A 25,951-nucleotide genomic window follows, 5' to 3' on the forward strand; every position below is an offset into this window, starting at 1 on the left:
GAAGCCATTAAAGGAAAAAAATAAAGAACTTTGGAAGAATCTTTAATTGTAATTATTAATTATATAATTAACTAAATTATAATTATTAATCTTTATTTTACTTTCTAAATACTCACTTTGATAATTCTGATGTCATTTTAGGAAAAAAACAAAGGGCTTAGGTACCTTTTGTAGTGGGTGAGATTAAAATAGAGTTTACAAAACAATATAAATTCTCTATTTGGTCTACTTCAGAAATTTAGACCAACAGTCACATGGGCTTATAAGTAGACCCTTAGTGAAGCCTCAGATGAGACCACAGCCTTGGGCAGCAGCATGATTGTAACCTACCAAGACCCCAAAGCAGAGGACCAACTTCAGCCATTCTCAGACTCCTGACACAGAAAAACTGTGAAATAATATATATGTCTTTCTTAAGACTCTAATTTGTGGTAATTGTGGTTAACATTGTTACACAGCAATAGCTAGCTAATACAGTGTACTTCAGTTTCAGCTTTTGTCATAGACTAGAAACTAAATGCATTGTCTGGAAATAAATATATAAACAGAATAGAGAGTAGAGGAATTTGGCTCATTTTGATCTATTTGGATTGTCATCATGATATTAAATGGAAGACAATTTAATGAATCAACTTATGCAAGTATTGATTCACTTGCTTACACTACCCATGTGGACTGCTCCATAATCTGTTAGTAATTTCCAAGAAAAGAATCTAATAACTTGTAAGGATATATATGTTTGTGTGTGAGGATATTTAGAGATAACATCAATCTCAACACAATTGTGGTACATTATTTTCAGATATTACAATGAAAATATTGCACATGAAGGATGAAGCTGTGGAACTAATAATAATAATAATGCATTAACTAAAGATTTTGTAATTCTCAATGAAAATTCTTTTGGATAATCATATTTCAGCCTCAAAACTGTGACACAACAAGAAATGGCTTTGAAACACATTTAGGAAGATTAGTTGACTTGATCAGCATGTGGATATAAAAATTTGGATACTTGTCATGTGTCACCCAATAAACTTTGAATTTTACTACACAGATGGCTGTCCCCCATTTGCCTCTGAACTCCACTCTCTTTCTCTAACCTGCCCTCTGATCCAGGAGATACATCTCTATGAACAACCTCAACATGCTCCCATGTTCTCTACAATCAAGTTGGAGTCATTCAGAGAGGAATCCAGCAAGGAGATTGGAAGTGAGCGGGAAGTTCTGGGATTTAATTCTTTTAGGATATTATCTTAATCTGCCAGTGACTCTCCACATGACAATCACTGCTCCTCATGAAAACATCCTCCACCTTGATTCTGATAATTACATCCATTCTTGGGGTTTAGGAGTGTAACAGTTCTGCTTTTATTTAACCTGAATTGCTATTTATTCCTGCCCTATTACATATCTTTAAATGTTCCCTAAGGAAATAAGACTTTCCAGATATCTCAAATTTCTATATTTAAAATTTACAGATGCATTTGTTTCATACTGGGGTCCTGACTGATACATTACAGTACAAGTCTTCACTGAATGTAAAAAGTAAATATGACTGTACTCAACAGTCTTATTTTAAATCCAAGAGAGCAATACCTTTTACTTTTGCTCTTGACACTAGATACTGTAACAGATCTCTTTTTACAATATTCTCCTAGGGGCAAATAAGTTTTAAACAGTCTCAGATTTTTCTGGGAGTAGAAGAATTCAAGTCTGTACCACAGCATCCCACTTCATATTTTGATAAGTGATAGTGTTTCTATTTTATTTTTAAAATTTTTTACCCATTTCTTCTTCTTAAAGTTCCTACCTCAATTCTGTTAAATTTGCTTTGCAATTGATTCCTGAATTTGATAATTAGTTAATAAAAATTTTAAAATATGTGATGAAGTAAAATGTTTAAGTGATTATAAATATATCACTGTTGGAATTAATTTAGGAAAAAAACACTTAAGAAATGTCTTTAACAAAATTCTTCCATGTTTTTAACCAAGTTTTATTCCCCATTTACGGAGAGATGGGGTACCCTTTTGTGTTTACACTGATTCTGGAAATATCTCCCATATTTCCAGCAATCCAGAGCTACTTACCAGGTTATGGAAGTAATAGCCTGGGCTTTTAAGGTAACCTTTGGTATATCAATGTACCCAACCGGTAATAATCTGGAATTTAAATAACTTTGTCATAATAATTAGGTAATAAAATTAATAAAAACTGAGATATATATAATCTCCAGTTGATATTTCATCAGGTTTAAATTCTTACAAATATTCATGTTATCATCATGTGTCTTACATATTATTCACGTTTTACCCACTAACCTCTCTTAAGGTCTCAGAGGCTCAAGGGTCAGGATAATGTTTCCCTATTTCTGTGTTTAAACCTCCATATTCACTGAGTCAACATTTTTGACTAAGCATTTACAATTTTGATTAAGCATGTTAATTATTCTATACTTCTAATTTTAGAGTACATGTTGTTATTTTTAAAAATAGCTTGTCAGCTGGCTTTTACATTTTTAAATATCTCAGAAGAAACTGAAGATATTATGTATTTTTCTTACTGTATTATAAAGAGAATAGGTACATCCTGATTTGTGCAGATATTTGACAACGCACTCTGATGTAATTTCCCTGGCTACTGCATTCATATTTCATTTTGAATTCAAACCTCTGAGTTTGTATTATATATGACTTGCATTTTCAAAAGGAGATTTATAAGAATTAAATTATATTTAAAAGGTGAAAAAAATAGGGACGATTAGGTCTTGGTTAAAATTTCCATTGTAATATTTTAACTTCTAACTTTCAGTCACAATGGGAGCCTGATGACCTTTTAAGCTTTTCAAGATCATCTAAGAAACAGTGATTTCAAATGTTTCATCCATGATACTGCCCAGCACAACAATATGGGTAATTTAAAAATTATATCCCATGATAAATCTCCAAGGAAGTTCCTCTATTACATTCACTGACATTTCCACAGTGCACAGATGCATTTTTAAGAGAACTTTGTGCAATAAAAACGAATTAGATTAATGTAAAAGACCAGGAGTCCTAATTCCACATAGGCATATTTTGTTGAATCTATTTTTGTGCAAGTTCTTTTTGACAGAAGAATTTTTTTCTTTAAATGTCATGCTAAAATCTATGAAAAAAACACACAACCTGTCCTAATTCTAGGTATTCTTACAAGAATGCCTTATTCAACCAATTTTTAAAAACCTTTGGTGATCAATTGTATTACAGTAAATCATATTTGTGTGATATTGACTTAAGATGGATATTAGAAAAGCAAAGAAAGTCAAAGATATATATGATTTGTTTTATAAACTATACTGAACATGTTCCTTTTTTACTAGTAGATACTTTTGTCCAGAGACATATAACTTAGAGATAGGAATATGAAATTATAGCATTGCAATATTTTTCTTAGTTTCAAAAACTTTTAGGTGGGGATAAAATGAACATCTCTTTTATAACTTGCCTGTGGTTCATAGCTTTGTATGGTAAGACTAGTAATAAGTTGGTGATTAAAACTATAATTTTTATTTTATATTATTTCTCGTGCTTATTTAGGAAGAAATAACTTGCTTACTTGGTTTAAGTGTATTTTGAATCCACACACCCATTATGATTTATATAATACATTGGACACTAGCCAGAAACATTATTTGTTTGTTAATACTCCTTTGGGATGATTGATGTCCAATGGAAATAGAAATTCTAAGAATAGAAAGAGATAAATGAATGGATAAAAAGAGAGGAAAACATTTCAGAAACAAAATGGTGATCTTCAGACATTTAGTGATAACTTTCCATGATTTCATAATAGTCTAGATTTTTTACACTAAGGGGCATATTTTGACAACTTTTGTAATCACAGATTCCCCTTCCAATCTACTTTTAAAAACCTGTCATATAAATATATATATGGAGAAAAACAAGCAAGCCATAACCTTATATTCTAAAACAACATCATGCAAGATTATAGAAGGTATTTCATTATTTTTCTTTTTAAATAAGTGTTTTAAGAGACAGAAACCATTTTTAAAAGAAGCTGTTTTCCTGATTACAGAACTGATGCATACACATTACTTAACATTTACGAAAACACAAAGAAAAAATTAAATAGTAGTAATCACTAGTCATTTTTCCATCCACAGATAACCATGTAGTTTTGTTCTTTATCCTTATTTTATTTTTGTTCCCCCGAATTCTTTCAATTTGAAAATTTTCAAACCTACAGAAAATTGCATAAATATTACAATAAACATCTACAGACTATTTACCTAGAATTACCAAGTGTTAACATTTGGCCACATTTGTTATTTCTATCTATATATTCATAAATTTTCCAAAATGTTCCACCAGGGTGTGGAAATGTATGGGAAATCTACACATCTGTATGATTGTTTTGCAAGTTCACAGTATCAGTAACAAAAATAGATTAAAAAAATAGTATGGGTTGGGGGAAAATACACCAAATGTAAGATAAGGAATATAGTTGGTAGTAATATTTTGCCACGATGCTATTGTACTGTTTGTAACAAATGTTTCACACCAATGCGAAGAGTTGGTAGAAGGGTGACATATAAGACCCCTGTGTGATGTTATATATGTTTATTTTGTAAGTTCAAAATCTTTACTATACGCTTATTGTTTTTGTATGTTCGTGTATGAATAATAAACTTCAATAAAAAAATAAAAAATAAATTTTAAAAAAGTCAGTTGCAGACATTGTGGTAATTTTTCTCTAAAAATTTCAGCATATATTTCTTAAGAACAAAAATTTCATTCGATATAACCAAAGTAAAAGTGTGAACTCAGAAAATGTAACATTGATGCAATACTTCCACTTAATATACAGTCCACATTTCATTTACTTTAATTGTTGAACTAATGTTCTTTATCTCATCATTATTTATTTTATGTTTAATTATTTGGTTAATCTGCAAAATTTCACCATATTAAAGGTAACTCCCTTTCAAATTTGTTCTTTGTGAGTGAGGTTACTACTTTGAGACTGAAATAAACCTGTCCTCCAAAAGTTTTTTACTCAATAGATTTAATACCCACTGATATTTTGTCTTTTTCAATTATTGTAAAGATTTCATTACTTCTTTATTTTGTCCAATATACTCCTATTTTCATTTTAAATACACTTTATTGAAGTATACCATTCATATATGAACATACACAAAAAATAAGTTTATACTATAAGTTGTAAACTTACAAAAAAAAAACATGCATAACATCATGCAAGTCTCCCATATATCACCCCCACCCCATCACAAATACCATGCATTTTTGTGAAGCATTTGCAACAAATTATGAAAAGGCATCATCAAAGTATTACTAACTGTAATCCATATCTTCTCATTTGATGTATTTCTCCCAATCCACCCTATTATTTTTTTGTTCATAAACCATAAAATTTATGGCATTTGGTATAGGAACTGAATTGTGCATTCATCATTTCAATCAGTATTTGATTATTTTCATTACTCAAAAAAAAACTACTAAGTAAAATCACTATCATACCCATATGTTAGTGCTACTAATTACAAATCCTATGATGTGCTTCCGCCATTTCTACTCATTTCCAAACATTTACAACTTTTTACCAATTCTGCAAAGATTAAACTTCAGCTTTTCATTCTCTAATCAAATTCTTTTCTCCAGTGACTTACATTTTACTATGAACTCCATGAGTTTGCTCGTTTTATTTAGTTCATAATAGAGAAACAATACAATATCTGTCCTTTTGTGCCTGGTTTGCTTCACTCAACATAATGTCTCCCATGTTTATCCTCATTGTTATATGTTTCACAATTTCATTCTTTCTTACAGCTGAATAATATTCCATTGTGTGTATATAACACAGTTTATTTATCCATTCATCATTTTATGGACACGTGGGTTGCTTCCATTTTTTGGCCACTGGGAAAATGTTGCTATGACCATCAATGTGCAGATGTTTGTTTGTGTCACTGTTCTCAGTTCTTCTGGGTATATACATAGTAGCACATGGTAGATCTACCTCTAACTTCCTTAGGAACTGCCAAACAGTCTTCCACAGTGGCTGTACCATTCTACAGTCCCAGTAGCAGTGAATAAGCATTCCTATTCTCCACATCCTCTCTAATACTTGTAGTTTGATGTTTTATTAATAGTGGTGTGAAATGATATCTCATTGTAGCTTTGATTTGCTAATAGCCAATGATGTTGAGCTTTTCTTTTTTGCCTTTTTTATTTTTTCTTTAGAAAACTGTCTATTCAATCCTTTTGCACATTTATTAATTGGGTCATTTGTCTTTTTATTGTTGACTTATAGGATCTCTTTATGTATCATACATATTTGACCCTTGTCAAATGTATGATTTTCAAATATTTTCTCCCATTGAGTATGTTGCCTTTTTACCCTCTTCACAAAGTCTTTTGAGATGCAGAAATTAATTTTCAGAAAGTATCATTTATCTATTGTTTCTTTCATTGTTTGTACTTTGGGAATAAGTTTTAAGAGACTCCTACCTACTACAAGATCTTGTAAATATTTCCCTCAATTATCTTCTAGAAGTTTTATGGTCCAGCTTTTATGTATAGGTCTTTGATCCATTTTGAGTTGACTCTTCTATGGGGAGTCAGATAGGGTCCTCTTTCATTCTTTTGGTTATGGGTTGTCAGTTCTCCCAGCACCATTTATTGAAGAGACTTCTGTTCCAGAAAAGTGAAGTTGGTAGGATTATAAAAAATAATTTGACCATAGAGATGAGGGTCAATTTTGGAACAGTCCTCAATGGAATGTGGTTATAACATGTCTTGGATTTCCAGGCTGCTCTGACAAATACCTCACAGTATCTTACTTAATCAATGGGAATTTATGGGCTAGAAGAAGTCTAAAATCATGGCATCATCAAGGCCATGCTTTCTCCCAATTGTCTGTAGTATTCTTGTGTTGATTTCTGGCAATCATTAGGGTTTTTTGGCTATCCTCTACCTCCCAGACTTGATGTCCTCTCCTTTTTTCAATTATTTAACTTCTTGGTCCTCTTTATAAGGCCTCTTATGATATGGATTAAGACCCACCCTTATTCAGTTAGGCCACAACTTAATTAAAAATAGCATCTTCAAGCAGTTCTATTTACAATGGATTGACAGCTACAGGAATGCACATTAAGATTAAGAACAGGGAAGCCTATGCAGCTCAAACAACTGGGCTCCCATCTACTATATAGGAGGTCCAGGTTTCAATGCCCAGTGTCTCCTGGTGAAGGCAAGCTGGCACATGTGGCAAGCTAGCCCAGACAGAGTGCTGGCCTGCGCGGAGTGCTGGCCTGCGCAGAGTGCTGGCCTGTGCAGAGTACTGCCCCACGCAGGAGTGCTGCCTACACAGGAGTGCTGGCCCACAGGGAGAGTTGGTGCAGCAAGATGACACAATGAAAAGAGAAACAGAGGAGAGACAATAAGAGATGTAGCCAATCAGGGAGCTGAGGTGGTGCAAGAGAATGATCACCTCTCTCCCACTCCAGAGGGTCCCAGGATGGGTTCCCAGAGATGCCTAATGAGAATACAAGCAGCTACAGAAGAACACACAGTGAATGGACAATGGGGGTGGGGTGGGTATAAATAAATCTTTTTTAAAAAGATTAAGGACATGTATTTTCTGGGGTACATAACAAATTATATCAGAGAGAATAAGGTTAATTTCCAAAATTGCTTATCCTTGTGGAAGAGAGCAAACTAATATTTACAGGTGTGTTCATTTATGTAATTTGAGCAAGCTTAGTCACTACTTAAATTTCACTATTGTTTCAAAAGGTAAAACCTGTAAATTTCACATAGTAAGACTCAATGTATTATTTTTGAAATTAGAAATACATGAAGGGCTCCAAAAAGAAAAAAAAATAAACATCTTACCTCCAATAATTTATGCATAGTGTATGGTAGAAAGTTCTGTATTTTGGCTTCAAAATCCTAGTAAAGAAAATAATGTCCCTTTATTGCACCCAACAGGCTGGTGTACTGCTAGGCATTCTTATATTTATTTTTCACTTGATACTTAAATACGTATAAGCTAAAACAGTGGCATACTATGCTTAAATCCTACAGGGAAATTTGCTCTAACCCGTCCTTTATAAAAAACTTTTTGCCACATTATCCTGTTTATTGGTCTCAGTGCACTAATAATATTTATAAAATCTTATTCACATATATTTAGCTGTTATTAATAAACTCTTATAATAGTATGTCCCTTTTTCCACTTCTGCATTAAAATATAAACTTTCTGGAGTTATTTCTCTTTCATTGCATTATCTTAAGCACATTCTGCATTTACTCTCTTCACAGCAAATAGTCTCCTCTCTCTTTCTGTTTAATAAACATGCAAAATATCTCAAAGCATTTTTTTATCTCATTCCAATATTTCTATCAAAATCTCTGAACTTTAAATTCAGAGTCTAGGTATTAAGAGACCTATTTTCCAAATGTGCGCGAGAGTATTTAAAAGTGCACAATTGTGATCACACAATAATTTTGAGTGATTCACAGGGAAATATGAGCACACATACACATGCAATCAACTAAAGCATGTTTAAAAACTTGTATTTTTTACTCAATTTTATATACTCTGATAATGAACCACACAATTCTGGTTTTGAAGGAGGCAATAAAATAAATAAAGGGAAGAATTGTTTGGTTTAACTTTTTGCCTTTTAGTGCAAATTAGCACATACACCACAGTTCAAGCAGGGCATTGTTAGAAAATTTTGCGCTTCAGCTTCAGGATATCTGGTTCTTTGTCACATGATGATTAGTCTTTCTTCTGGAAATGACAAAATTAATAACTCCCAGTAGAAAATCATAGGGCAGCAAGGTTTGAGCCAAGATACAATATATCTAAGTGACAACCTGGGAACAAAACTGTATACACATATCAAATAAAAACTACATGTTATGTTGTGTCTACATCCTGCTCTATATCAGGATAGTTTTTTCATTTTTTAATAAATAGGGGCAAGATGTAATTATTACTATCAATGCCAATTGCATCTTTAGATGGAAGATGTGATTCAGATGACATCAATAAAGCTAGGAGCTGAGTGGTTGAAAATATGTCCCTGGCCTTCTGATAAAAAATTGCATGAAGCACAAAATCATCAGTCCTGTTCAGCCTTAAAGAATAATTCAAATAAGAGGTCTTGTCTCTCCAAGAAAGGATAAGGAAACTGATATTGGCGATATATGTTATCATTTAAAATTACATTGAGAAGGAAATTAAAGGAAACCTGTTGAATGAGAAGTTTCATTATCTAACTCATAGTTTTGAACACTGCAATCTCTGCCTTAAAAATGGAATCAAGTTTCACTGTGTTTTATAGTCCCATGCCTTGTACATTCTATACGAAGTGTGCACTCAGTGACCCTCACTTGCATCACAGGGCTGTGCTGTCACTGCCCCAGTAAACCTTTGAAAGTTTTCCTTACTAACAAAGGAAAATACATGCAAAAAAACCAAAAATGGAGCCAAGAAATAAATTAAGGACTTACCAAGCCAAACAATAATATATAATGATATTTGGGCAAGACTAATCTTAAAAGGAAATAATAATAATAAATATCATCTCCTGGGTAACTGATACATTTTTATGACATTTGATTATATTTAAGAGATTAATGTCATCATAAAATTATCTTTTGTTTCCTGGCAGATAATTATTCAGGCAAGTTAAAACATTATCAAAACTCCTTGGGCATCTGGCCAAATTTCCTGAGATATGAAAGCCAAAATCAAAAGACATTTTTGCATCTAAGGATCCAAATTTTAAAATCATTTTTCATTTATAATTATTGCTTTCTGTAGCCAGTTTTTCATATTAGGTTAAATGTATGATAGCTAAATATAAGTTAAATATTTAAATAACCATATGTACATTGCAAAAATACATTTTATGTTCCATTTGCAAAAAGCATAGTAATTTACAAAATATGGATATGGCATTTTCTGCTTTTAATTTTTAGTCACTCAATACAAACAGTATAATTATGGTGTATTATTGATAATACTTATGTTTATTTGATGCTTATTTCTGAATAAAGTATTAACTCATGTAGAAAATTATGATTTTATAAACTATTATCTTTCATACTTTCCCCCTTCTTTCCTTACTTTTCCCTTGGTTTCTTTCTTCCTTTTTTAAGTCCTTCCATAAGCATGCAATATCTCCAAATGGAAACAAGTTAATATTCTAGATTATTGGGCATGAAAAAAGATAGGACCAAGTATATCAATACTGGCATTCTTAATCACAAGGAGTAATCTAGCTGGGATGGATTATGGAGAGGAAGACATGTAAAATATATATATATACACACACACATACATATATCAGATTGTAATGTGTGGCATAAAATGTATAAAATGTTAAGGCACCACTGGGGAAGAAAAAATTAATATTAATTGAAATATTAGTGAAGAACTTTAAGATATATGAAAGATTTCTAAAGCGTTAAGAAGACAAATGAAAAAGAAATCAAAGCAGAGAGTGCAACACGATGATTTTCTATGTGATATATAATTACTGATGTCAAATGAGAACTGAAAATCTCTTAAAGAATAGGTGCAGGTCACAATGAAATAAGGAATATTGACAATGTGCAATTAGAGACAGATTCTTCCAGACACATTTCTAATATCAATATGAGGAGTCATAGGGGGAAAAAAGATCTTCTTAAATGAAGGATAAACTCTATAGTCTAATTGGTGAGATCCTGGTCCCCTTATTCTTTTTAATTCAAGAACATAATTTTCTAGACTTTAAATTTACCAGACAGTATGATAATAAGAAAAAAACTTTTGGTTTACACTACAGTTGAGGTCCCTACCCCCAATCTCACCAGTGATAAGATTCTTACCTTGTTTTTCCTTATCATACATAGCATCCAATGAGTTATGAACTATTGGATCTGTGAACCAAGGGCAGAAAGGTATGAAATAGCAAAATTAAAAAGAAAATTTGGGAGAATTGTGGGAAGACAGCATCAGAATAAACAGGCAGGGCTAGGCTTTAACACAAAAACAATGGAAAAAAAGCCAAAAGCTGTCTGAGTGAACAGCTTTGGGGGTGTTACATAAACCCCAGCAAGGTGAGAGAAAGAGAGACAAAGAACTTATAACAACAAACATAAGTTCACAAACCCTTGGAGACAAGGACGGACTCCCCTCATCTAACCCAATGATAGTAACCTGGGGTAAAACCCCTGACTCACTGCAGCTAACTGAGAGGGGAACTGTTATCTTCCTCCCTGTCAGCTCTTACTAGCTAAAAGTGAGGGGGAGTCAGGAGCTTTTCCTCAGTGAATTTGGCAAGAAGACCCTGCTTTGAATGTCAGTTCTGGTCAGATCAAAACATAGGAAAGCAGAGACTGAAACACTCCATGGAAAGGAGGGCCAACAAGTGCTATCTGCTGGCTCATCTGGAAATTACATTGGACAAAACCTGCTTTGGTTCTGTCCATATGCTAAATCCTGGGAGAAAATACATGCTCCATTAATGAGTCCCTGGCCTGATTTTGAGAACTTAAACTGAGCAATTTTAATGACCTAGAATATGTTGAACCAAATGTCAAAGAAGAGCTGGGGGCGGGGGGGGGGGGGGGGAGACAGGCAAGAGAGAGAAATTGGCCAACAGAGTAAATTCACCATTATATTCAGATACCTAGAAATAAGCAAAAAAAACTACAAGCCATACTAAGATACAGAAAGAGATGGCCCAGCCAAAGGAGCCACCAAATATAGTGAAGAGATAAAGGATTTAAAACAATTAGTCAATGATAATTTCACCATTCTCCTAAATCAATTGAAGGAACTGAAAGAAAATATTACTAAAGAGATAATGGATATTAAGAAGATGCTGGTGAGAAAAAAAGAAAAGGAAAAAACAATTTGAAAGCCTGCAAAGCAAAGAAGCAGACCTTATGGAAATGAAAGACATGATGAATGAGTTTATACATTAGAGGTACATAAAAGCAGATCTGAATTGCTCAAAGACAGAATTAGTAATTTCAAAGACAACATCTGAACAGGAAAAGATAGGAGAACAGAAAGAGAAGAGAATAGAAAAGATGGAACATGGTTTCAGGGAATTGAATGACAAAATCAGAGATAAAGAAAGGATTCTGAAAACAGCAAGAGAAAAGCAAAGCATCACAGAGAAGAGAACCTGGATAACATTAAGTGCCAACCTCTAATCAGAAACCATGGAGGAGAGAAGAAAGTGGTATGATGTATTTATGGTACTGAAAGAGAAAATCTGCCAGCCAAGAATCTGTATCCAGCAAAATTGCCCTTAAAAATGAGGGTGAATTCAAAGTCTTAACAAACAAAAACTGATAGAATATGTTACCAAAAGAACAGAATTAAAAGAGATACTAAAGGGAGTACTGCAGTCAAAAAGGAAAAAAGTAAGATGAGAGATTTAGACAAGTGTGAGAAATAAAAATGATTAGGAAGGGTAAACTAGAGAGTAAAAAAAAACAAGTATGATATGACAACAGAAAGCCAAAGGACAAAATGGATGAAGGAAGTAAAGCCTTTACAATAATAACTGAATGTTAATGGCTTGAACTCCTCAATCAAAAAACATAAACTGATAGAATGGATTAAAAATATGAGACATCTGTATGTTGTCTATAGGAGACTCATTTCAGATGTATGGACATAATCAGCTTAAAAGTGAAAGGCTTTAAAAAGATATTCCATGCAAATAGTAATCAATAATTTGAGTAGCAATACTAATATTATTCAAAATACATTTCAAATGTAAAACTATTATAAGGGAATAAGAAGGTCATTATAAATTAATAAAAGGGGGAATTCACAAGGAAAAGATAACAATCATAAATGTATATACACTTAACCAAGATGCCCCGAGATACATAAGGCACACACTGGCAAAACTGAAAGGAGAAATAGATATCTTTAAAATAAGAGTTGGACACTTCAATCCACCACTCTCAGCATTGAACAGAACATCTTGGCAAAGGGTTAGTAAAGAAACAGAAAGCTTGAATAATATGATAAATGGACTAAACCTAATAGACATATACAGAACATTGCACCTCAATACAGCAGGAAATACTTGCTTTTCAAGTGTTCATGGATCTTTCTCCAGGATAGACCATATGTTGGGTCACAAAACAGATCTCAGTAAATTCAGCAAGATTGAAATTATACAAAGCACTTTCTTAGGTCATAGTGGAATGAAGTTTGAAATCAACAAGAGGTGGAAAAATGTAAATTCACAAATATATGGAGATTAAACAACAAACCCTTAAATAATCAGTTGGTTAAAGACAAATTTTGAGAGAAATAAGTAAATATCTCAAGATGAATGAAAATGACAACATAACATATCAGAATTTATAGGATGCAGCAAAGGCAATGCTGAGAGGGAAATTTAGAGCCCTCAATGATTGCATTAAAAAAGAAGAAAGAGCTAAAATTGAACCTCTAACTGCACCCCTAGAGGTACCAGTACAAGAACAGCAAACTAATCCCCAACCATTCCAATGGAAAGAAATAGTAAAGATCACAGCAGACATAAATGAAATCAAGAACAACAACAACAACAAAAAACAATAAAGTCAATGAAACTAAAAGTTAATTCTTTGAAAAGATCAACAAAATCAACAAACCCATAGCCAGACTGCCAAGGAAAAAAGGGAGAAGATGCAAATAAATAAAATAACAAATAAAAGGTGAGACATTACCACTGACCCCACAGAAATAAGACAGATATTAAGAGAATACAATGAATAACAGTTTGCCAAAAAACTAGAAAATGTAGAAGAGATGGACAAATTCTTAGAAATAGAAGAACTATCTTCACTGACTCAGAAGAGATAAAAGGCTTCAACAAACCAATCACAAGGGAAGAGATTGAAACTGTCATTTAAACCTCCCAAAGATGAAAAACCCATGACTGATGGCTTCACAGGTGAACTCTACTAATAATTCAAAGACGATCTAATAGCAGTCTTGCTTAAGTTCTTCCAAAAAGTTTAACAGGAAAGAATGTTGCCAAACTATTCTATGAAGCCAACATCACCTTAATACCAAAACTAGATAAAGATATTACCCCCAAAAACATTACAGACCAATATTGCTAATGAATATAGATGGAAAAGTCCTCAACAAAATATTTGCAAACTGAAATCAAAAGCACATTAAAAGAATTATATTTAAGCAGATGTGGCTTAAGCAGCTGAACACCTGTTTTCCACACGGGAGGTCCCAGGTTTGGTTCCCAGTGCCTCCTAAAAACAAACAAATAAACAAGCAAAACAAATGAAAAAAGCAACAACACAAGGGATTCAATGTGGCTCATGGTTAAGCACTGACTTCTCATATACAATGCCCAAGGTTCAATACCTGGCATACAATACCTGAAAAAAAAAAGAATTATATCCCATGGTCAAGAGGTTTTTAGTCCCAGGTATGTAAGAGTGGTTTGTCACAGGAAAATCAATTAGTGTAATAAGGCAAATTGAAAAATTGAAGAAGAAAGATCATTTGATCATCTCAATTGCTGCAGAAAAGGAATTGACAAAATACAACACTTTTTCTTGAAAAAACACACCAAAAGCTAGGAATAGAAGGAAGCTTTCTCAATATGGTTAAGTGCATCTATGAAAATCCTATGGCTATTATTGTACTCAGTGATAAAAGACTGAAAGCTTTCCCACTGAGATAAGGAACAAGGCAAGGATGCCCAGTGTCACCATTGTAATTCAATATTGTGCTAGAGGCTCTAGCTATAGCAATTAGGAAAAATAAAGAAATAAAAAGGAACCCAAATAAGAAAAGGAAGAATCTTTCACTATTTTCTGATGATATGATCCTATATCTAGAAAATCTTGAAAAATCCACAAGAAAGCTACTTAAAAGTAATAAACGAGTTCAGCAAAGTTGGGGGATACAAGATTAATACTCAAAAATCAGTAGCATATCTATACAATACTGATGTGAAATCTGATGAGGAAATCATTTTTAAAATGCTATTTATAATAGTGACTAAAAGAATCACATATTTAGGAATAAACTTAATAAAAAAAAGGTCTTGTATTCAGAAAACTAAAAACATTGCTGAAGGAAACTGAAGAAGACTTAAATAAATGGAAGTGCATTCCATGTTCATGGATTAGAAGTCTAAATATTTTTAAGATATCAATTTCATCCAAACTAACTTACAGATTCAAAACAACCCCAGGGGGAAAAAAAAAACACAGCAGTCTTTTTTGCAGATAACCACCAAATATGTTTGCAAGGATAAGTGACCACGAATACCATGAATAGATAAATAAGTCTTTAAAAAGAAGAACTAAGTTGGAAGACTCACTTTCTGACTTTAAAGTATATTACTTAGCTACAGTGGGTTAAAACAAACAAACAAACAAAGAACATGTTATTGGCATAAAGATAGATTGACCAATGGAACCAAACTGAGAACACAGAAAAGATCCTCACATCTACAGTCAAATGATTTTTGACAAGGCGGTTCAGACCACCCAGCTGGGCCCAAACAGTCTATTTAACAAATGGTGATGGGAGAACTGGATAGCCATATCCAAAAGAAAGAAAAAAATACCTGTTTGACACCTTTAAAAAAAATTAATTCAAAATAGATCAAGGATTTAAATATAAAAGCCATCATTTTAAAACTCCTAGAAGAAAATGTAGCAAAAGATATTCATGTTCTTGTGGTAGGCAGTAGTTTCTTAAACCTTATACCCAAAAGCAACAAAAGAAATATATATATATAGAACCTCCTCAAAATCAATCACTTTTGTTCCTCAAAGGACTTTGTCAAAAGGTTGAAAAGGCAGCCAGCTAATTGGGAGCAAACATTTGGCAATCCCATATCTGGTAAGGGTTTAATAAACGTTATATATAAAGAAATCATACAACTCAACAATAAAAAGACAAACTACCCAATTAAAAAATGGGCAAAAGACTTAAAAGACGATTGTCTGAAGAAGAAATATTAATGACAAAGAAACTGTGAAAAAATGTTCAACATCACCAGTAATTTGGGAAATGCAAATCAAAACTACAATGAGTAATCATTTCGCACCTATTAGACTGGCCACTATTAAAATAAGTCAGTAAACTGTAAATGTTGGAAAGGATGTGGAGAGATAGAAACACTTATTCACTGTTGGTGGGAATGTAGGATGGTACAGCCACTGTTGACCACTGTTTAGCAGATCCTAAGGAAGTTAAATATAGAATTTCCATGTGACCCAGCAATACCATTACTAGGTAAATAAACAGAAGAATTAAGAGCAGTGACACAAACAGACATCTGCACAAAGATGTTCATAGTAGCATTATTCATGATTGTCAACAGTTGGAAACAACCCAGGTGTCCTTCAACCATTCATTGAATACTTCGGATAGATTTATGCTTTATTAATATGTAACAATAAAATTGATTTAAGAAAAGAAAACTGAGATAAAATGGAGCATTTGACAAATTAAAAAATAGAAAAATAAATGTATAGAAAGTTTGGAAGTGGTTTTGCAGAAATACCCAGGAACAAATGTCAGAGATGCAAAATAATTTTATATAGAGGATTACATGAGAAGAGCCAATAACCTACCTATTAATATGAGACCTGATAATAGAGAGGTCAAGTGAGAAAATTATCAAATAAGTAAAAAAGTAAATTACTGAAAAAATGAAATGTTTCATAATGAATAGGGATTGCTAAGATCCCAGTACAACTGCTGAATGAAGGGGAATAAAAAAAAAAAAAGAAGTGCTCTGTGCCTCATGCTTAAAACTGTAAAATATCAGAAAAAAAAAGCTCAACATCAGAACTTATGGTAAAATGCTTTTCTCTTAAGAGTTAAATATCCAGAAAAATAATCAAGCAAATAAAATATATAATATAGGTATATTCAGACACATAAGAGTTTTGATGTATTTTCTCTCATGAATTTTATCTCAAGAAGTTACTGAAGCATGGACTGTACTAAAACAAGCCCTTATACTTTAGGAGTGTACTTATACCTTACAAAAATGTAGATTCTGGAGCCACTTCTACTGGTTAGAAACCATGCTTTCCCATGTACCAGCTGAATGACGTTTCCTTTTATTTCTTCACTTGTAAAATGGAAGTTAATTTTTGAAATTACATTGTAAACATTCGTCCTAAACTTACTTCCTAAATTAATACCTGTGATAGTGCTGTGAAAAAGTGAAATATTTTCAGGAATTACTGGATACTTCTGAAAATATCAAATCTTTAAGAACCAAGGTACAATTGTAATCCACAAGGCACAATGGGTTTAATGGAGGACAGGTGATAAATGGGTTATTGTACTGATTTCAATGCATAATAGGGCCAGAACTTATCCTTTGGCTATTTTATCTTTAAGAATACATAGTTGGTCTAGAGGTCATTATTTGGCAAAATCCCCATATTGTTCCCTAACTTGTGATATGAGACATACTCCCTAACAAAATAATCAGCCTCAAAAAAAACATGATATTGGGGAAACTGAAGAAATTGATGCTACCATCAAACCTTGAATCTAACATGTGCATTAAATTCTAACATCTTCATAATCATTTTGCCTATTTCATTAGTACCTCTTGTCCTTGTAGATCTTGGAGATTTATAGAAGAATATGCAATAATATGGTTACTCCAATTGCAGCTGCTTTTCCAGATATGGTCTCTTTACCTGAAAAAACAACACATCTTCTGAAACCTGATTAATCCTCGAAATTCATTTTTCTCTATGCCTGATCATAAGACTACAAGAAGCAGTTCAGGCTTTTCATCAGTAAAGAGACTCTGAACAGAACCTGGATTTACATTTGCCTTCCTTTTCCCCTAGAAATTCCTTCCTGGTTCCATCTTATGGACAGCATGCTTAAGCACCTCATCATAAGGTTTAAAAATGATCTTGGTCTTCCCTTCTTGATTCTATGCCTAATAAAGTTGAAACTAGCTTAGCCAGCCCCTACAATTTTGAACCCCAATTAGTTGCAATATATCTCTTATTAAATTTAAATATAAGTGCACAAAAATATAAATACATATATACTGGTTCTGCTTCTCTGGTTGAACTCTGACTGATAAAGATTGTCTAAAAGACCATTACATCATGTTAGGCAGAAGCATGATATTAACTTTATTTGAAGGTATATAGAGGTGAATAGGGTGGTTCTAATGCGGAGTTGACAAATAGGTAGGTGGTCCTGAATTGTTAGTTGTCAAATTTGCATTATGATCATCCACTCCCAAGAAATGCCTTTTCATTGCAAAGGAGAAGGCAAGAACTTAATTTCTCGAACACAATTCTCATATGGGTTAAGGTTTGCTAATGAGGGAATTCATTAAAGATCTCTTAAGATAAGTGAGGTAAATGCTGTTACTTTGGAGAGGCTATGGTGTCCAGTATTGCAGTGCTTCAACATGTTCTTGTAGTTATAGTGGTCAAATATGATGGGCCATCTGAATTCTTTTGAGCTCTCAGTTTACAATTTTGGTGGCAAGAGAGGATGACATTTTCTCAGGCTCAAGCTCACACTTCTGTTTGGAGGCCATGGTGAATAAATTCAGTGATTTTTTGGATGTCTCCCAAAGCTTTAGCTTTCCATACTTTCCCATAGCTCATTTCTCCACATATTCCAGTGTTTCAAATTGAAGTAGACTTCCCATATTCTCTCTTGCAATACTCCCCCTACTTTCACATAAAACTTAGCTCTCATATTAAAACTATTTATTCCTGTGATTGATCTATTTTCCTGAGTCAATCAAAGCTATCAAGTTTGTCACCTTTGGTTATTTTTTTAAAGCTATATTTCTTTCTTTCTTTCTTTATCTTCCCTCGCCCCTCAGTCCATTGTCTGCTCTCTGTATCCATTTGCTGTATGTTCTTCTGTGTCCATTTGAATTCTCAACACCAGGAATCTGTGTCTCTTTTTGTTGCATCATCTTGCTGCATCAGCTCTCCATGTGTGCAGCACCACTCCTGGGCAGGCTGCACTTTTTACATGCAGGGTGGCTCAATGCGGGGCAGACTCCTTGTGCATGGGGCTCCCCTTTGTGGGGGACACTCCTGTGTGGCATGGCACTCCTTGCATGTGGCAGCACTGCGCATGGGACCGCTCACCATATGGGCCAGGAGGCCCTGGGTTTGAACACTGCACCTCCCATATGGTAGGCAGATTCTCTATCAGTTGAGCCACATTTGCTTCCCGCCTTTGGTTATTTTTACATTTTTTATATTCTATATTTCTTCAGATGAAAATAAAATAATAAAAATTGACCCACATGATTTTAAAAGTTAAGAATTTTATTCTTTGCTGAGATATATAATTGTATATGATATATATAACATATAGATCTTTCTATGCATCTCGAATATTTAAAATTACACAAATTTTTCAATGAAGTAAACCCTGGTAAAACCTTATTAATATCCTCTTCAAAGTTCAGGAAGGCAATCACCCTTTTTTGAATCATCTGTCTATTTGTGAAATATGATTTAAGATTAGTTGAGAGTTAGCTGTACATCTACATCTTAAACATTCACAATTTGTAATGCTATATTTATATTAATATATAGTTTATAACTGTCTTTAGAGATAGATACCTCTTGTAATTACTCTCAGCTTCTATTTCATTACCATATACCCAAATGAGTAGAATCTATTACATGATTATACGAGACAGTTTTCAAATCACTTTTTAATTTTTGTTTCTGATAAATTGATAATGAAGACAACTGAACAAATCATTAGACATGCAATAACAGAGTAACTTCTTTAGTAAGAGTTCTTTATTCTAGGAATATAGATTATTTCATGGACCTTGTAGCAGTTTTGATATAGTTATGAATTCCAAAAATAGATATTGGTATATGTTTGCAAAATAATCAGGGTGTGGTTAAATTATAATTAAGACTTCGATTGGGCTATGTCAGTAGGGCATTGAGTCCCCTCCCCTTGGTGGGTTGGAATTCATAGATAAGAGGCATGGCAAAGGACAGATTTGGGGTTTTGATGCTGGAGTTTTGAGCTGGAGCCCAGGAGGTGAACACACAGAAAATGAATACAGAGGAATAGAGACGGCTCCTTACACATGGCAGAAGCCCCAGGAACAGACAGAGTTCTTTGCCTGATAGTCTACAGGTGGCCTTGTGGAGTGAGCACAGCAGCTGAGCCAGAGAGTAACACAGTCCTGGGAAGAAAAGACCATCAACCCAGAAAGAAGCAAGCCCCAGGAAGAGAGGAACCCAGGAAGCCTGAATCCTGGCAGAGGTCACCTCCAACACATGGCAAAAGATTTTGGTGAAGGCAGTGAATTATGCTTTATGGCCTCATAATGTAAGCTCCTACCTGAAATAAATGCTCTTTGTAAAAGCCAACAGATTTCTGGTATTTTGCCTCAGTACCCCTTTGGCTGGCTAATATAGATCTTTACACACTTGTAGCCTGTGTTAACTTGTTTTTTCCTCCTAACACTCTTAATGACATTGTTCTCTTGGAATACAAGCTTAATCTTATGGAAAATTTTCTTAGAGTCATCACTTGAAAGAAAGAACCTTGAATGTATGTGGTAAGAAGAGTGAGAAAACATAAGTAGACATAGAACATTCTATTTTTAGATTTTGTAAAGTACTCATGAATTTGTAACAAATATTTGAAAACCAATTTTTAAATCAGTTGGTGATTTGGGATGGGTTTATAATACCCATGAAAATATTCTTGTTTGTGTCACTTAGCTCTTATTTTAATTTCTTTTAAATTGGAAACACTATGATACTACCACAATCTGTATAAGATTCCTAAGGAGGAAAAGTTTTTTAAATGATATATCCAATTAACTTAAAATCTCATGCAAAACATAGAATTTTTCAGATGTCAAGATAATATTTTTGCAGCCATAAACTTGTTTGTACCAACTCTAACCTAACAACTCCGTTTTGGTTGTCAAGCTAACAAACCAGAGCTGTAATAGAAAATGATACAGGAAGCTATTGCCTAATAAAACATGCTTTATTTTGAATTTCTATGAATATGAAAACTGAAATAATGAACATATTATATCAATGATTATAAATTCCATTTTATTGTAACCACTTTATTAATCTTGAATCTCTGAAAACAATATCAAAAGTGGAAATTATCATAGTTAATTTTGTTCCTCCATAAATTTATTTTTCTCATACCTATTGACATAGACTTTCAAAATTTTAAATACAGCTTTTTTTACAATGATACGGAAAAAGGAAAGAGAAAAGTTAAATCACACTCATCTGCAATAGTTATTAGCCATTATCTGAGTACTTCCTTTTCACCAGAAAGCTCTTTAAAACAAAGTCTTTTAAAATACAAGTACTCCATTTCATTTATTAAAATCAGAGACTAATAACCAGAATAGAGTAAAACAATGGTAAAACTCACAGTACTAAGCAAATTGTGTAATGAAGGTAATGTACTTTGTAAACACATTTTCTATCATGATTACATTTCTAATTTTCCTTAGCTCTAAAAATTAGATTTGAGTATTTAGTAAGATTTTTTTTTCAATTGTAAAAATACATATATATGTATCTGTTGAGATTGGCTATCTAGTTAAGAAACATATGACCCTGAATTCATATATATTACAATATTTTTACAAGAATATTACAAAATACAAAGAAGGTTTACAAAATAATAACTTTATTTTAGGGAGCAATCATGTAAATCTAAAGACATAAGGTAAAATACAATGAGTCTTTCTGTAGTATAAATTCTGGAAGAACTTTATCAGAAAAAAACAGTTCATTTTGTAAATAAAAAATAAAAGGAAACTATTTAAATGTATTTATGGTCAGGTTATTTAAATTTTGATGTATCGAACTTACTATAGACATAAAGATAACTATAGTGAAGCTTATATAGATATAAACTATTGTTTATATCAGCAAAACGTGATTGGAAGTGGCTGAAAGCAGATACATAAGATCTGCTGGGGAGCAGTTTTTTCATTTTGAATTATTAAAGGTAATTTGATTGTTATAGCAAAATAAAGAGTTAAAAAATAATTAACATCAACAAATATATAACAGTTTTAGTTTTAACAAGAGTAATGTGACTGATTCAGGCAAATATTCCAAATACATTTTATGTTTTGTTCTTCTTTATTTGTAGTTCATTTTATTTCATTTTGTTTCATTTTACCTTTTTTGATTCCAAAATAGAATCAAGAAGAAGTGATACTAGGTGTCTAAATAGCAAGGACATTGTAGCAGTTTGATATGGTCTGTGACTTCCAAAAATAGACTTTGGATTATGTTTGTAAACAGGTCTACACCTGGGAGTGATGAATTTATGATTAGGACTTTGATTGTGTCCCTTGGTGGGTGGGGACTCACAGATAAAAGACATGGCAAAAGGCAGAGTTGGAGTTTTGATGCTGGAGTTTTGAGCTGGAGCCCAGGAAGTGAACACACAGGAGATGAACACAGAGGAATAGAGACGGCTCCTTACACATGGCAGAAATCCTGGGGACAGAAAGAAAGCTTTTTGCCTAGTAGTCTATAGCTGGCCTTATGGAGTCAGCACAGCAGCTGAGCCAAAGTGAAATGCAGTCTGGGGAAGAGAGGAACCCTCAGCCCAGAGAGAAGCAAGCTGCAGAATGAAAGGAACCCAGGAAGCCCAAACCCTGGCAGAGGTCATCAGCCATCTTGCTCCAACATGTGACAAAAGATTTTGGTGAGGGAAGTAAATTAGGCTTTACGGTCTGGAATTATAAGTTTCTACCCCAAATAAATACCCTTTATAAAGATCAACCAATTTCTGGTATTTTGCGTTAGCACCTCTTTGGCTGACTAATACAGACATGAAAGGAATTACCAATCAAAACTCATGCTTTGTGTTCATCTGCATCCTGTCAATTGAAAGGCAGGAGCCAGTCTACTACAGGAGAAAGGCAAGAGAGCAACAACCACTGAACTAAATGATGAGGGCCAAAAATATGTATCTTGCAGACACAAAAGAGTATAGATTTAAATCTTATTTTCATTTCACTTTACAATCCAGCACTCACTTATTTTCATAAGAATTAAAATCAGATCATATTAAAAGACAATTGAATTCTAATATTTCCTAGTATTTTATAACCTTTGGTCCACTTCTTTTCACTTCAAGCATACATTCAAATTTAGAGGCTAGAAGAAAAAACTTATGAAAATTACACAACGAAGTAGTAATATTCAATAGCAAATGACAAGGTCAGATATAGTCAGGTTGGTATAGTGAAAAGTAGATCAGGGAGGAGTTGACCATATCCCATCCTATGAAAAGGTAACTTCATGTTTTGCTGGAGACAAGCACCCTTTGGTTTTAGCACAGTGGTGAAAGTGGTGCTTACGAATTGTAATCTTGGGCAACTGACACAAAGAAAATCCTATTAGCAAAAATATTATAATATTTAGGAATAAATGAACATTGTGTAATGGTAAGAGTCTGAAATGGTCAGTGGATTGGGATAGTGGAGGGCCTAAAAGTAAGAGAAAAACAGACTACAATAAAGGATACAGCAAGATTAGTTATTGATTAATTAGACGGGTGAAGGAGGCAGCAGAATTAGTCAAATTCTAACTATATATTCTATAGTTTAGGGAATCTGAGGAAACATTATCCTGCTGAAAATTAAGGAGATTATGATGGGGATCTATTTTAAAGTGTAATGTAATTAACTCAAGTTAATATTGAAGAACAGGCATAAAAACAGTTAAAGAAAAGTTGAAATATTGGAGAAAAAGCACAAAATGGAGATAGAAGACAGATAAGAAATTTTTAATAGATATATATATATAAGACAAATGTGCACAAAAGCCTAGGAAAGATCCTTATGTGAGAACAAGAAGACCTTGAGGAATACAGAAAATTAATGAAAAGGTAGAGGAAAAGAATTAAGGTACTTTAATGTACCTGAACATAGAAGAGAAGGGAAATTCAATAATGTTTCATTGTTTGAAAAGTTCTCAATATGAATGAAAGGAATAAAAGACATTTTTAAAAAATGACTAAACATAAAATATCATCCACTAGAAATAGAACAGGTAAGGGGAAATAATATATCTATACAGTTATACTAAAATGTTCATTTTCAAATTATCACGAATTGCTTACAATCCAACTTGTAAAATGTTCCATCACATAAAGTATTAATCATTTCCTTGAAAAAATCTGAAAAATGACTATGCATAATATTTACTTGTTAGTCTAGAAAACTTATACTTTTTCTATTCTTAGTGTCAATTGTCTTTTTTTCACTTTTTTAAAGAAATACACTCAAAATTAGAATATGAATAGACTCCTACATACATTTCAGGACTTAGCATCTACAACATTTGACAATGTTTCATCCATTCTCACCTTTTTATTTTGCTAAACATTTTATGTTATTGCAATCTACATACTTCACAATAGGTATTAAAATACATTTTCTTACTGAATCATAGTAACAATATTTTATCTCATAAAATTAACAACTTATTTCTATATCTAATACAGATACAAATCATTGTATTTATTTTATGACCCATCTTCTTAACTAAAATCATTTTCACATTATATAATCATTTTCTCTATAAAATTATTTCTATATAATAATTATTTTCATGCAACAACCTTTGCTATGTCAAATTTCAAACACCCACAGAGTATAATAAACTCTTCTGTATTTATCCCCCAATTATACCAATTATCATCTTATGCCAGAAATTGTTACATCTATCTTTACCTTAACTTCATATTATTTTGAGTCAATGCACAGATATCTAATTTAATTATATTCTAAATATTTCTGCATATATCTCTACAAAATATATCTCATGTTGCATAATCACAATGTCATTATTATGCTTTAAAAACTCCAGTCAACACTCAAATTGATAAATGCCTTGTAATTGTTTCTTATATATGTATATGTATGTGTATACACTCTTGTTTTATCTTTTGTGTAATGCTTCAGATTAAGCTTATACATAGAAATAGTTTGATGTCTTTAAGTTGTTTTTAATATGCAAATTTCTCCTCTATTCCTTTATTTTCCTTTGCAAATTATTTGTTAAGAAATATGTGTCATTGGTACTTTAAATTTCTTTGAGTCTCGATTTTGCTAACCAACTGGAGTAATCAAATAGATAGTCTGGCTTGGCTGCATGTCTAGAGCAGCATATGAACCCATGCAGGGAACATCTGTCTTGAGTTCTTTTTAATTTGGAGAAGTGAGTCCTTGTATGAATAAGAGTGGCTCTGGGCTCTGTGCCTCTTAGTGACTTGGATCCCCCAAAACTTGCCTGAACTCTTCCTTTCTTGTTGTCCTGCATCCTTTGCCTTCGTTAAAAGCCCTATGTAAAAATATTTTGTGGAGGTTTTGTGAATACTTTCAAATATCTGAATATAAGCCATCTTTATACTCATTTTATCAAATGAACAAATAAATATAGGATTAAACACTTGAAATAATGGTACTAATAATATATGATCTAATATTTTATCATGTCAATAAATAAATGAAACAAAGTTTACAAAGATCTGATATACAGTCAATTCTGATACCAACAATATTTTTAGAGAAGAAAAATTCTAAGTAAATTGTGCCTGTAATCATTGATCCTAATAATTAAACAGGATACTTAGTAAATGTTATTGCATTTATAGTCATTGGAAGGAATACAAAAAATTGATGTTTCTTTATCATAGTCTTAAATCACATGCATAAAGAATTTAAAAAATCTAATAAGATATACAACTAAAAGGAGTGTGATACAAAGGCTTGAATAATTTCATCCTCCCTAGAGTTTTGCTGACCCACATTTTCAGCAGTGGCTAAAAAGCATAAAGCAGAATTACTATCAAGTTACTAAAAAAA

The 25,951-nt window shown here is 32.7% G+C and overlaps 1 long non-coding RNA gene across 1 annotated transcript in view; it reads left to right on the forward strand.

Annotated features, from left to right (window-relative positions):
* The first annotated feature begins 1,132 nt into the window (after positions 1-1,132).
* LOC139438826 (uncharacterized) overlaps positions 1,133-25,951 on the forward strand; it is a 45,959-nt gene continuing 21,140 nt past the window's right edge. Inside the window, exon 1 of the long non-coding RNA XR_011648552.1 lies at positions 1,133-1,213. This is a non-coding gene — a long non-coding RNA (uncharacterized lncRNA). The remainder of the gene's footprint in view (positions 1,214-25,951) is intronic.

This window comes from Dasypus novemcinctus, chromosome 4, assembly GCF_030445035.2.
Source record: "Dasypus novemcinctus isolate mDasNov1 chromosome 4, mDasNov1.1.hap2, whole genome shotgun sequence".
NCBI lineage: Eukaryota > Metazoa > Chordata > Mammalia > Cingulata > Dasypodidae > Dasypus > Dasypus novemcinctus.